Source organism: Apus apus, chromosome 4, assembly GCF_020740795.1.
Source record: "Apus apus isolate bApuApu2 chromosome 4, bApuApu2.pri.cur, whole genome shotgun sequence".
In the NCBI taxonomy this organism is placed as follows: domain Eukaryota; kingdom Metazoa; phylum Chordata; class Aves; order Apodiformes; family Apodidae; genus Apus; species Apus apus.
This window is the reverse complement of record NC_067285.1, coordinates 41,610,658-41,623,118: the sequence shown is the minus strand read 5'-3', so window position 1 is coordinate 41,623,118 and position 12,461 is coordinate 41,610,658. Positions and strand designations below refer to the sequence as shown.

At 43.5% G+C, this 12,461-nt stretch overlaps 1 protein-coding gene across 1 annotated transcript in view; it reads right to left on the bottom strand.

The window, feature by feature from the left end:
• ARHGAP24 (Rho GTPase activating protein 24) overlaps positions 1-12,461 on the bottom strand; it is a 214,416-nt gene that overhangs the window by 201,474 nt on the left and 481 nt on the right. The gene's annotated exons all lie outside the window — the stretch shown is intronic.

The window sequence follows — 12,461 nt, the reverse complement described above, 5'->3', positions numbered from 1 at the left end:
GAATAATTCAAGCCTTCTTGCTTTTAAACATACCCGAAGGAAGAAGCTTGTTTAACAGACCTGTAAGGCTCTGTGATTTATTTCTTGACATGTTCAATAAAACATTTGTTTTTTGTGATAGGACTTGAATCCTCTCATTGCTTGTCATCTACAGCTGATGCCAAAAAGCACACACAAAAACCTACTTTTTCCAGACCTCCAGCAGCACACACATCTCATTTCTGAGGTCAAGTTTTCATCTGATTTTTTAAAGCACCATCATGAACTCTAAGCTAGAAAGGAGCTTGCCCCACTTGGTGTTTTCCAAGTTACCATCCCTAAGTCTGAATGCATCTTTTCAGCTCTACTGTCAAACCACAGCCCATGTTCAACACATACTGGCTGAAACTGTCAGTACTTTCCCCAGAGATTTTAGACATGCATGCTATTCGGCTTCCATGCATCCAGACAATTCCCTAATACTTCAGGTTATTCTCCAAGACAACATTACCTCTTTACTGCTTGACACAAAGAGGTGGAACAAAGGCAAAAAGCAATCTGACCCTAAGGATGTAAAAGAAAACCTACCTTACCTTACTTTTTTACTTCTCAAAAGCACTGAGGCTGGTACACTTATGACTTGCAGCTGTTTGCACTGTAAGTCACAATTTCTAAAAAGCAGAAATTCTAGATATGTAGGAGATGGGCAGAAGCACAATTCTCTCTGGAAATCCCAGACTACCTTGCCTTACTGGTATTGCTACACATTCCTTCAGCAGAATATTTGACTAAAGGTCCACTTTTTTTTCATGTTAGCATGCCATGAGACTATGACTGAGAGACAGGAACCATGCTTGAAGTAAAATGTTTCTTCTTTATCTTACCTGCCTTCCCATGCCCAGACCTAAGTTAGAGAACTGTAAATGAAAAACAGTGCCTTCCAATACGTGAAGTAGGGGACATGTACACCACACATTAAAGAAAAGGACTTCCAAAAGTCAGTAACATGCAGAGAGAAGTTTTTCATGAGAGAAGGGTATAGATTTTACGGTAAGTACTCAGGAAATTCTATACTTCAAGACTACTGTGAATAAGATGCATTCAAACCATATCACACAGTGGATCCCTGATCCCCAGGAAGGGATGAAAGAAGCAATGAGGTTATGAATCAGTCAGGTACGTGACACTGTATTTACATCACAGGTCTCTGCTGAAGGTAGATGACAGAGGAAACTGAACTCACTTGTCACACACACAGTAGTCTATCAAGTGCTATCTCCAAGATCCAGAAGAAAATACTCAACTTTTTCTACAAGAAGAAAGTAGGAAAAAAAACTTCATGCAGCTCAAAAATCACACCATGGAGCAAAACCAAAAAGTCAGCACAGCTACCATACTTTTTTCCATTCAAAAGTCATGCTGCATGGAGATTTGTTGTATATTTTATGGGATGTATGACCTAATCTAATTCATAACTGAGAACTATCATGGGACCCAAACACTCAATTTCATTTTTTTCTTTACCCAAACAAACCTACCAGCCCAAGATACTCCAGCTATAAACCACAGGAGGGTATTCAGCTCCTTAATGATCTATGCCTTAGTGCCACAGCAGTAAGCAAGGTCACCAAAGCTAACTTTTCCTCAGAAGCCTAAGCTCATGGGATGCCAGAGGCTTGCAGCCCAGCTGTGTGTTTGCAACAGCACTACCTCCTATAAAACATTTGTTATCAACTACAAATGCTTCCACACAGTCCCTTCCTTACCTCTCCAACAAGGCTGGTGGTTCACAGCACAGCCCAGCCCAGCAGGTCAGACCTGCCCCTGCCAGAGGAGGCACAGGCATCTCTGCATTTCCAAAGCAGAAACCTAAGGAACCTTCTTGTCACGCAGTAATGATGACGTAGAGGAGAGAGATGAATGGCAAGGGAAAGCTTTTAATGAACTCAAAGGGAAAAAAAAGCAACACTTTTCTGACTTGTCATTTGAGAAATAATTAGCTCCTCACGCCACATTTTCACATCTATCAATATATCCCCATGTTGTGGTTTGGGCCTGACCCACAACAAAGAACCAGCCCTGCAGCTGCTCACTCACATCTCATGTGGGATGGGAAGGACAAAGGCCAACTAGAAGCTCGTGGGTCCACACAAGGACACAGAGGGTTCACCCACCAGTTATGGCCAAGGGCAAAACAGACTCAACTTCTTCCCGGGCCCAAATCCCTTTGTTCCCGGTTTCTCTCCCTCCTTCCCCCCAGAGGCACAGGGGGATGGGGTTTAGAGTCAGTTCACAGGCTGGTGGGTCCTGCTGCTCCTTCCTCCTCAGGGAGAAGGATTCCTCACAGTCCTGCCCTGCTTCCCCACGGGAGACAGTCCCTCCCCAACCCCTCTGCCATCAGCCCCTTCCGTGAGGTGTGATCCCTCAGGAGCTGCTCACAGAGTCACTGGTGCTTCGGGAACAGCCACATCCCCTGCTGTGGGGTCCTCCACAGCTGCAGGTCCAAGTCCCTAAGAAGCAAATCCAAGTCCACCCTTCCTGGCACCGTCAGGGAATGTTCCACCACCTTCCTCCATGGATGCAGGGGCACAGCTGCCATCTCGCCATGGGCTGCAGGGGAACCTCTGCTGGGGCTCCTCCTTCCCCTTCTCCCTCACCAACCTCGGGATCTCCTTCCAGCACTGCCCTCATCTACTCTCCACTTGGCTCCCCTCCTCACAGTTTGCTCTACATATGTTAATGGCTGAGGTGCACCCATTGCCTCAGCCCTGGCCACCTGAGCTTTCAGTAGCTTCTTACAGGAGCCACCCCTGGGCCTCTCCCCAGCTACCGCAACCGTGCCAGAACCAACCCAGTGCACCCAGCTCCTCTGCCTACAGTTTAGCAGCCCAGCAGCACTATCAGACAAACCCTCTGCAAGTGAAATCAGATCTATTCCCTGCCATGCCTACCTGCCCACAGCAACACCTCAGTGAGAACTGCCTGCTTTTCTCATTCTCGAAAAATAAACTGAAATCCGCAAAGGCATGCCCCTCTGAAACCTCTCAGTAGCACTCCTTGTATCCCATTATTCCAGTTCCTCCCCTCCTCCCCCCATGACCTTTTCTTTATTGTTCCATTGTCCTGGATTCATCCCGCCCTTAGGATAACAGCACAGACTAGACATTATTTCCTTTACTGGGTATTTCTGCCAGGTATTGTACAGCTATTTATTATTACTTAGTGGACATCTAAATAAGGTGCAAAATACATACTGCATCGTTAAAGACAGCCTAACAATAACTAATATGTCATTTTGGCTAAGACACCATTTTCTACTAGTCCCTATGAAAGTAAGACATGGTAGAACTCATATTTCACAGCCTTCTTGGTCATAGTGGGAGATGAAGCTCTCCAGAGCAGTGCCCCCAGGAGTGATACCATCAAATAACATGCAAATGTCCAAAGGGAGTCTCAGTATTTATAATTTCTTCCTAATGCTAGCAGAGGATCACCCCTATGCCAAACTCCTGTTCTGCACTTGTCCAGTGCCCAAGGAAAGGCAACGGGAGCTGCCTAAGCCTGCATCCTACAGCAGTGCTGCACAATGGCTTAATCTCATTACCTGATAAACAGCCTAGACACTGAATGTGCCATGTGATGCACACTCAACCAGCTGCTTGAGTCCTTCCCTGTTACCAGCCACGAGCACCAGGAGCTTTGCGAGCCCAGGCTGACAGCAGGAGCACAAGAGGTATACATGGAAATCCGGCACATGGTAAACAGGAGAGGACCCAACAGCCACCCGCAACATACTTTGTGTGTGCTCTGCCTAAGAAACTGTGCCAAGCTCCCCAGTTTGGAGAATCATCATCACAGCTGTCTCCTTGCTCCTTTCCAGAAGCTTCCCCCTCCCACTATGCCAGACTGAAAGCAGCATCTGAAGGGACTAACATGGCTAATCCCACACCAAGACCCACAGACCACTGCAAAGAGCCAAATCAACCACCATTTCTAAAGGTGGCAAAGCCTACAGTAACAGCTGACCAAACCAGGAGTCAAATCATCATGACAAAAGACCAGAATTGTTTGTAACATCAATGCTAAAACCTAGTAAATTCCTCCCAGTCAGTAAAAGTACCAGAAACAAATTAAGAGTCATCTCATTACCTGGCAAAATCATCACAGTGAAAACATTAAGGATTCTGCCACGAATATGTTTTGCTGTTGATTTTATTTTTGCCCTGCCACATCTTATCATACATGTAAAATATTCCTACGGTTAGGGACTAGACCATTATCTTAGATCTGTCCACACATGACAAACAGGAAGGACAATACAGGACCTCCAGATTCCTTAGGCCCAGCTTCTTAAGTCCCACCAACACTGTTACTTGCACATAGTAAAAGCACCATCAAAACAGACATTTTAATATTTTCCCTTAGCCCCAAACCAGAAGTCCCAAGGCTATCCAGGAACAGCTTACTCTGTTGAAATATTTTTTATCCCAGCACACTCATGGACAGTCTACACTAATTCCCTCCTGCATTATTATCCAAAATAGCTCTACTTCCTCTCTGATGTTTACCCACCTGATATACTTGCATCAAGCCTTTTAACAGCTTCTTGCCATTTACTTAGTTGTGTCTCCCTAGAGAAAACCCCAACCTAAGAAAGTCTGTTGGGATCAAGACATAGATCTCTAGTTAGACAAATGTATGTTCTTCTATATATTATTAATTACATATTTCTGAAGGATGAAGTTAACTGACTCCAAGTTGAGCCCTGTGCTCTCCTAGAAGAAGAGGAGGTTTCAGCATCACCATACGTTTATAATAAAGCTTCACGTTCCAAATATTTTATTGACTTGTAAAGAACTTTTATTTTAACTGTATTTAAAATGGCACCTTCAAGGCTCCCTACTGCCATAAAATGGACTTGTACTTGCTTTTTTAGAAGTGAATAAACCTGCCTTACAGTGGATGCTGAATGACACTTGGCAGTACCTATGAACACATTTAGTCCGCAAGCTTGAAACCCATTTTTGATTAGCAGGAAGGGAAGGGCTGCTACTGTGCTTTCATCCTGAAAGTCCAACCATCATCCCTACTCTACCAAGTTCTCCCCTAAACCATCTCCACCAACACCACATCCAGACGACCCTTCAACACATCCAGGGATGGTGACTCCACCACCTCCCTGGGCAGCCTATTCCAGTGTCTAACCACTCTTTCTGTGGAAACATTTTTCCTACTGTCCAGTCTGAACCTGCCCTGTTGCAGCTTGAAGCCATTCCCTCTTGTTCTGTGGCTAATGACCTGTGAGAAGAGACCAGCACCAACCTCTCTACAATGACCTTTCAGGCAGCTGTAGAGACTGATGAGGTCTCCCCTCAGCCTCCTCTTCCTCAGACTACACATTCCCAGCCCCTTCAAGCCCTCTGCATCAGATTGATTCTCCAGGCCCTTCACCAGCTTCGTCGCCCTCCTCTGTCCTTGCTCCAGCACCTTGAGATCTCTTTTGAATTGAGGTGCCCAAAACTGAACCCAACACTCCAGGTGTGGCCTCACCAGTGCTGAGGACAGGGGGACAATCACCTCTCTACTTCTGCTGGTCACACTATTTCAATACAAGCCAGGATGCCATTGGCTTTCTTGGCCACCTGGGCACACTGCTGGCTCACGTTCAGGCACTTGTCAATGAGAACCCCCAGGTCCTTTTTTGCCAGACACTTTCCAGCCACACTCCCCCAAGCCTGGAGCGTTGCCTGGAGTTGTTGTGACCCAAGTGCAGGACCTGGCACTTGGGCTTGTTGAAGCCCAGACCACTAACATTAGCCCAATGATCCAATCTATCCAAGTCTCTCTGTAGAGCCTCCCTATCCTCACATAGATCAACACTCCACATTACTGCAGTCAGATTTTGACTCTCAAAGCCCATTGGCAAAGCTCACATTTTAGGACACTTTGGTTAAGCTCTACCAAATACAGAGTTTAAGCAGGCTCTGTACTTCCAAACAAAGAATTCACAGTCCTTTTAAACCAAGGTACATCACCATCACCAAAATAAAAAGGCATTGCAAGTTCTCTCTTTCTCCAGGCAAGCCCTTTAAGATTTCTCCCTCAGTTTGCTTGCTTCTTAGGAGACATGAGGAAAAAAAAAAGAAACATTTGTTGAACAGCTGCACAAATATTGTAAATGCCAGAGATGAGATTTCTTTCAAGCATCCAGTGTTTCTTGGTTTGTTTTGCAAGACCACTTAGTAGTGGATAACCACACTGACTATCCATGCATATGATGTGCAATTTTTATATCAATCATGGATAAGAGGTAAAAGTTCAACACAAGTCCACCATAAAGACACACAAAACAACCAGAAACCCAAACCCTTGAAGGAAGCATCTAGAGGCTCCACCATAAAAAAAAAAAGCTTACACAGCAAACAGGCTGCTTGTCCTGACTTCCTGTGGACAATCAAAATACCACTGTAGGTAGTTTATCATTACAAGCAGATGTACAACACAACTGTTTCCCTCATCGTTATCTCACTTTTAACAACACTAAGACCCCAAATTACTCAGCAGACTTTCCAAGAAAACGCTTTGATAATTAGGCAGTGCTATAAATAAATATATTTCCAGAAGTTTGTCTGGGTGTCCTCAATGCACGTCTGAGTTCTCACACTCATCTTCAAATTGTGGTGATCTGTTATGCTCCAACAGGAAGCCTTAACACTAAACTTCATCACATTCCACAATTCTTATTTCCCAGTCAAAGCCCAAGTAAGGTCAACCTGACCTTAATCCACTGAAGCAGACAGTTCTAAACACACATGGCCGTGGTGGCAACAAGATCTTAGAGCTATTGTAGGATGGTCCTCAAGGTTTAGGCATTTACTGAACGTTTCCCCCCCTCCAAAACAATGAAAGAATCATCAACCACTTGGGCCACAGCGGCAGTCACTACATGGAGCTGATCTACACAGTAGGATCTGAAGGATGAGAAGGCTAATTATCTGCAGCCTCTGTATCATTTTTCTTTTTGAAGCAACTCAAGAGGAGCCTTAAGAATACTTTAAGTTGCCCTTGACTGTAGTGCTCTCCCATTTGCTAAACAGTCATTTAGCACACCGAGATTTCTGTAGCACTTCAGCTGCTTTGTCTTCCACAACTACAATGCCAGCTGTCAAGCAGAGCATGTAAAAACAGACTTCCTACTTGAGTAAGCTCCAACATGCTTCAGTGGGTCTGCTCCACTTAGACACACGTGATCCGCTCCTATGATTCGTCTTCTCAACACTCATCCTGTAAGATGATGCCCACACGTCCCCACAGCACCACAGCAAGCAAGGTTGTGATCTTTCAAAATCAAAAGCACAAAGAATCATCACACCTTGTTTTGCACCACCATCTCATCTCCTTCCTGATGTCCACACATTTCCAACTGAAGAAGGCAAGCCTTCACACCATTATCTATGGTCAGCTCCTTTCCATCAAGCCACCAACAGAGTATCAGATATTTTTTCCCCTACATAAGTGGCCTCCAAACAAGAGTCAAAACTGAACAAATGGGACAGCCATAGTCTGCCCAGTCCAGCATCCCATCTCCAACTGTGACTGAAGTAAAACCTCAAGGAGAAGCAGGATAAATAAGACAAGCACACAATAACACTTTCAGCTAGCTACCACTTACGACTAGGTTTTTCCTTTAATAACCACAACATTTTCTGGCAAGTACCTGTACATCTTAATTACAGATTATTTCCACCTTGTGCCCATTATTACCTCCTTTGATTTGTTGACCATCACTCCTGGATACACCCTGGGATTCCTGTTCTGGAAATCAAGAAAAAACTGACCTCTGCCCACCATTCCCCTGCCACTCATTCTCAGTCATTGCGTCTCTAGGCTGAAAAGTTTCTTCCTGTTTCTTGCACAGAAACTTTGCTGTGTCCTTGACCATTCTTGTTGCCCTTTGAAAAAAAAGGACCCTTCAGGGCAGCAAGGGACCCCTCTGGCATCACCTCTATCTTCACATTTCTCACAACAGAAGATGTGTATAAACTGATAGAAAGGCAGCTTATGGAAAACCCAGGATGCTGCTGCTGGAGCTGGGATTGGGTCAGAGTAAGGATTAACTGGAAGGCTGCTTTCTCTGCCTACTGAAAGAGCATTTCACCTCCTTGCAAAACAGGGGAATAGCTCAAAACATGAAAGCAGCCAACACATTTTGGCCCAGACCACACCAACCCAAGAAAGTTGGTTCTCCCAGTTAGTGACATTTGCCTCCCAGATACAGGCAAATTGCTGGGTTTCTGCATTTTACTTTTTTGCAGCACTTCATGGGTTTTCAATTTGGCAGGCCTAGAATACCTGTCCAGTTACAGCTTATACTGCTCAAAAAACAAAGGCACATGCAGAAAAGGGATGACAGGAACACACCAGTTACAAATTGCAAATAACCAACATGAAAAATATCTTCCCTAATGAGCTATTAATCACAATTGCTATTATTCAAAATTGCACAGAACTAAATGTAAGAAAATGAAAGGTATTTCATGACAAGAAACAACAAACATTGCCAAGGAATTCAACACGTGTGGCTGATGTTTGTCTCTTGGAGCCAGATAGCAGGGAAGCCCCTCTAAACTAACCAGTAGAGCAGTAAACAACAGCAGTTTGTTGATGTTAAAAGCACTGAGCTCTTGTGCACCTTTGAGGCTTAGTGAAGCACGACATGTGCATTAGGAAAGGCCAATGAAAGAAGAGCTGAGCCAGCCAGACAAAATTAATTCCAACAGTTAACAGACAAGTCAAAAAAACATGACCAAAAAAGAAAGCATCATACTGCAGGTGGTTTCTAAGCCTCAGGGGAATGATTTTATTTTGCAGCTTAGCCAATGACTCAGAAAAAATAAAAATAATTTAAAAAATAAGGTCATGACTGAATAACTGTGCAGGTGACAAGTGCCAAGGACTGTTAACTACAGAGGGAAGGCAACTGATAGCCAGCCCTGTGCTCCAGCCAGGGTGCTCTTGCCCAGTGGACACACAAGTTCTGAAAAAAGTGCTAGTACCTGAGAGCATCCTCCTGAAGGAAAAACCAAGGTCCCTGTTCAACACAACAGCCCCATCCCTAGCTTGATTGCAAGACTATTCAAGTGCCTCTGGATTTCACAGGACTGGGCCTTCAGTGTTACCTCCAGTGCCAGTATTGAAACATCTAGAAGCATTTTGGGAAACTGGAAACCATATTTAAAAGATTAGAAAAATTAAAGAACAGGAGAATGTAACGAAGGAACTCTGTTTTCCACTTTTACAAAGAGAAGGTAAAAGATAAGATGACAGTAACTCTAGAGGGAGCAGAAATTTGGATAGAGAAGGCTATTAAACATACAAAGAGCTAGTAAGGACCAGAGCTAACAAAGCTGGTAGCTAAACAGTCAAATAAAACAAGCACTAAAGCACATAATTTAAGACTGATTATAATTAAAACAAGGTAATATATTGCAGAGCACTGAGAGTCTCTCAAGTGACTTTCTCTTAGCAAAACAATACTGTCTGAAAATGAATTAGAGCTTATAATGGGAGCTAATCAAGGACCCATACAGTTAATTTTGGATTAATAATCAATTAAATACAAAATAAATGTACAGCTTCACTCCAGTCCTTGCCATCTACACTTTAAACCAGCTGTTCTACCGAGGTTGGGACACCACAGGGATCAAAGTGAACTGTGTCGTGACACCATCAAGCTGCTGCTGTGAGCTCATGTACAGTGCCCCAGCAAGGCAGCCCCTCCTGGCTCCCCCAGTACTACTGCCACCAAAGGCAGTGTGCCCACCTTGCAGCTCTAATACTAGGATTTCAGCATTGCTTGATTACATCTGTGCAGATGAAGAGTATTTATCCCAGCCCCTCCCTTGCAGTGTTGAAGGGCAGGTTGGATGGGGCTCTGAGCAACCTGGTCTGGTGGGAGGTGTCCCTGCCCGTGCAGGGGAGTTGGAATGAGATGATCTTGAAGGTCCCTTCCAACCCAAACCATTCTGTGATTTTATCTGTCTCAACACAGGGCTTGCTGATGTCTTCTATGCTGCTTAAGTATATCCATCTTTGAGATGTCTGGTATTGTCATACCCTTTTGAGTGCTAGACAACCAAGCCACCTTTTCTCCCCCAATTAATAAGAAAAAAAAAAATCAAACCCTAAGGCTTTCTAAGTAAAAGTAGGCAACAGCTATAAAAAACAATTCTAGCTTGAAATCCTTGCTTTTAGCATAATAATAGAAACTAACATAGACCAAATCTTACCTCTAGCAATTTCTGCTATCTTACATGTAAGGAAGGGAACCTAAGCTGGAAATTCAGCCTTTACTATTTTTTTGTGGGGTTTTTTTTAAATTTCTGTTCCTCCCAAAACTGGCAGGGGATTGACAAGTTCCATAAAAAGTTCTGTTGCCTTGCCATACAATAATATCAGGCACTTGTCTTACCTGGAGTCCTAAACATTACAGAAAGCTAAGTTCCAGACAGTGAACAAAAACCCCCTATATTCTTCTCCTTTGGTGTTTTTCTTGTTCTAGAATGTCTAGAGAAGCCTTTTTTTTTTCTGCTGGCTCAAAGCTAACATGCAGTTCCCTTCACCCACAAGACAGTTTACAGCACAAATGCCACCCCAATATGATAAAGTGTCACTCTCTGTTCCAGGAGGTTACTTAAAAAAGAAAAAAAAAAATCATGTCAAGCATTCCCTCTGTCCAAAATAGATAAAGCCAGTAAGGAATAGCTCCAGGAATAAAGCATAATTCCAAAGACCATCAGGTCACAACAAACACTCAACAGCCTGCAGAGAAAACAGCTAAAGGTGATAGGATGCAAAAATCACTTCAAACTACCCACTGTGAAGTTCAACTCCCTTTTCCACCCCCTCCCAATCTGGTATGTTTTTAAAAAAATAAATCAGATATTGACTCAAGCAGCAAGAGATAAAAAGGTCCTGAGAGATGCCTGAGTGTTAGAGCTGCACAGAGAGCTCACAGGGGTCTCCTAGTTAGTTCTGAAGACCTGACCTTAACAGGAGTTTCAACTATAACGTGTGAAGCAATTTCCTTTAAGGGTTCTTCACTTCTAGCTTTAGAAACTCCATAATCAGGAAATTGAACCTAGCTATAAGACCACTAATAAAAGTGCAAACACAGGAGAAGGTCATGTCTTAAAAAGCATAACCCACAGCCTCCCTCTCATGTGTCCCCAGAAGCACATTGCCATACAGCACAAAGCAGCCCTGCCTTCCACTCAGAATCATGTTGTTAGCTGAATTTTCCACATGGCTTTACATTTTTTACTTACTGTGGGGTTTTTTCTTTTGGTTTGGGTTGTTTTGTTTTGGGTTGTTTTGTTTTGGGGTAGGCACACTACTCCAAATTAAACCTATCAGATTTCGTTCCAGAACGAAAGACAAGTAAAGAACAAGAGAAGAAAAAAAAACAGCTGAGACAGGACAACAATCCAAGACGAATCACTTCAGACACCATGCATAAGGAAACATGAGTTCTAAGCACATTTATTTTTAACACAAGTCACTGTATCACGTACTAGAAGATGCCTTTTGCAATAACAAAACCTGTCACAACATGAGTATGTCATGGGACTGGAAACAAGCCCTTGACTCTCAGTCCTTCTCTCTACCTCTGCTTCTAACTATGCATGCCTTCTCTGAGCATGAGATGCCACCTAAATCATTTTTAGCTAGGACAGGATGCTTTGCCCTTGTATTGATAAATCGTCCCCCCCTTAATTCTTACCTTACAGAGAATCCTTTTCCCCTGAACTCAGAGAAATTGTCAGCTCCCCAGTACAGAAATAAACTACAACAGAAAAACTTAACCTAACAGCATCTTAATACCTGCTGATCTAATGAGTTATCACTCTCCCAGCAACCACTCTACTTAATACAAATAGAATTCAGATGAATATTGGACAAATTCAGTGTTAGGAAATCATGATGTCACACAGGGAATTAATCAGGTTTCCTACTTCTACCCATAAGGACAAGGGGACCTAGCTAGAAGTCCCTGCTGTTTACTTCCAGTGACCTGTTTTAAAAGATGTTTCAAACATCACCAAACATCAATTATTTACTCCAGTCTGCTGAAAGAAGCCAAGCCCCAAACTGACACCATACGTGCATGCTAAGAAAAAGAGACAAATATTCTGTGTAAGCCCAATGGAGGAAAAAAGAGAAGAACATAACTCCTTTGAAAAGAAATCCAGTCCAGTAACTCTAAAAATCCACTGAAAATTTCCTAACTCTTTCGTGATTACTATCCAAGTCCTTACCATGAAGTCCGTCCCAGCGAGGATCTCTCCCTGAAAGCCTGCTACAGGTATTTGTGTAGGAGGAGGATTTGAAAACAACCATCACAAATCCCCAGACGACCATCAGAAAACAGACAACCCAAGGGGGGCTTCTACTTGCGTTTAAGCCAACAAGTGGTCAGAGGA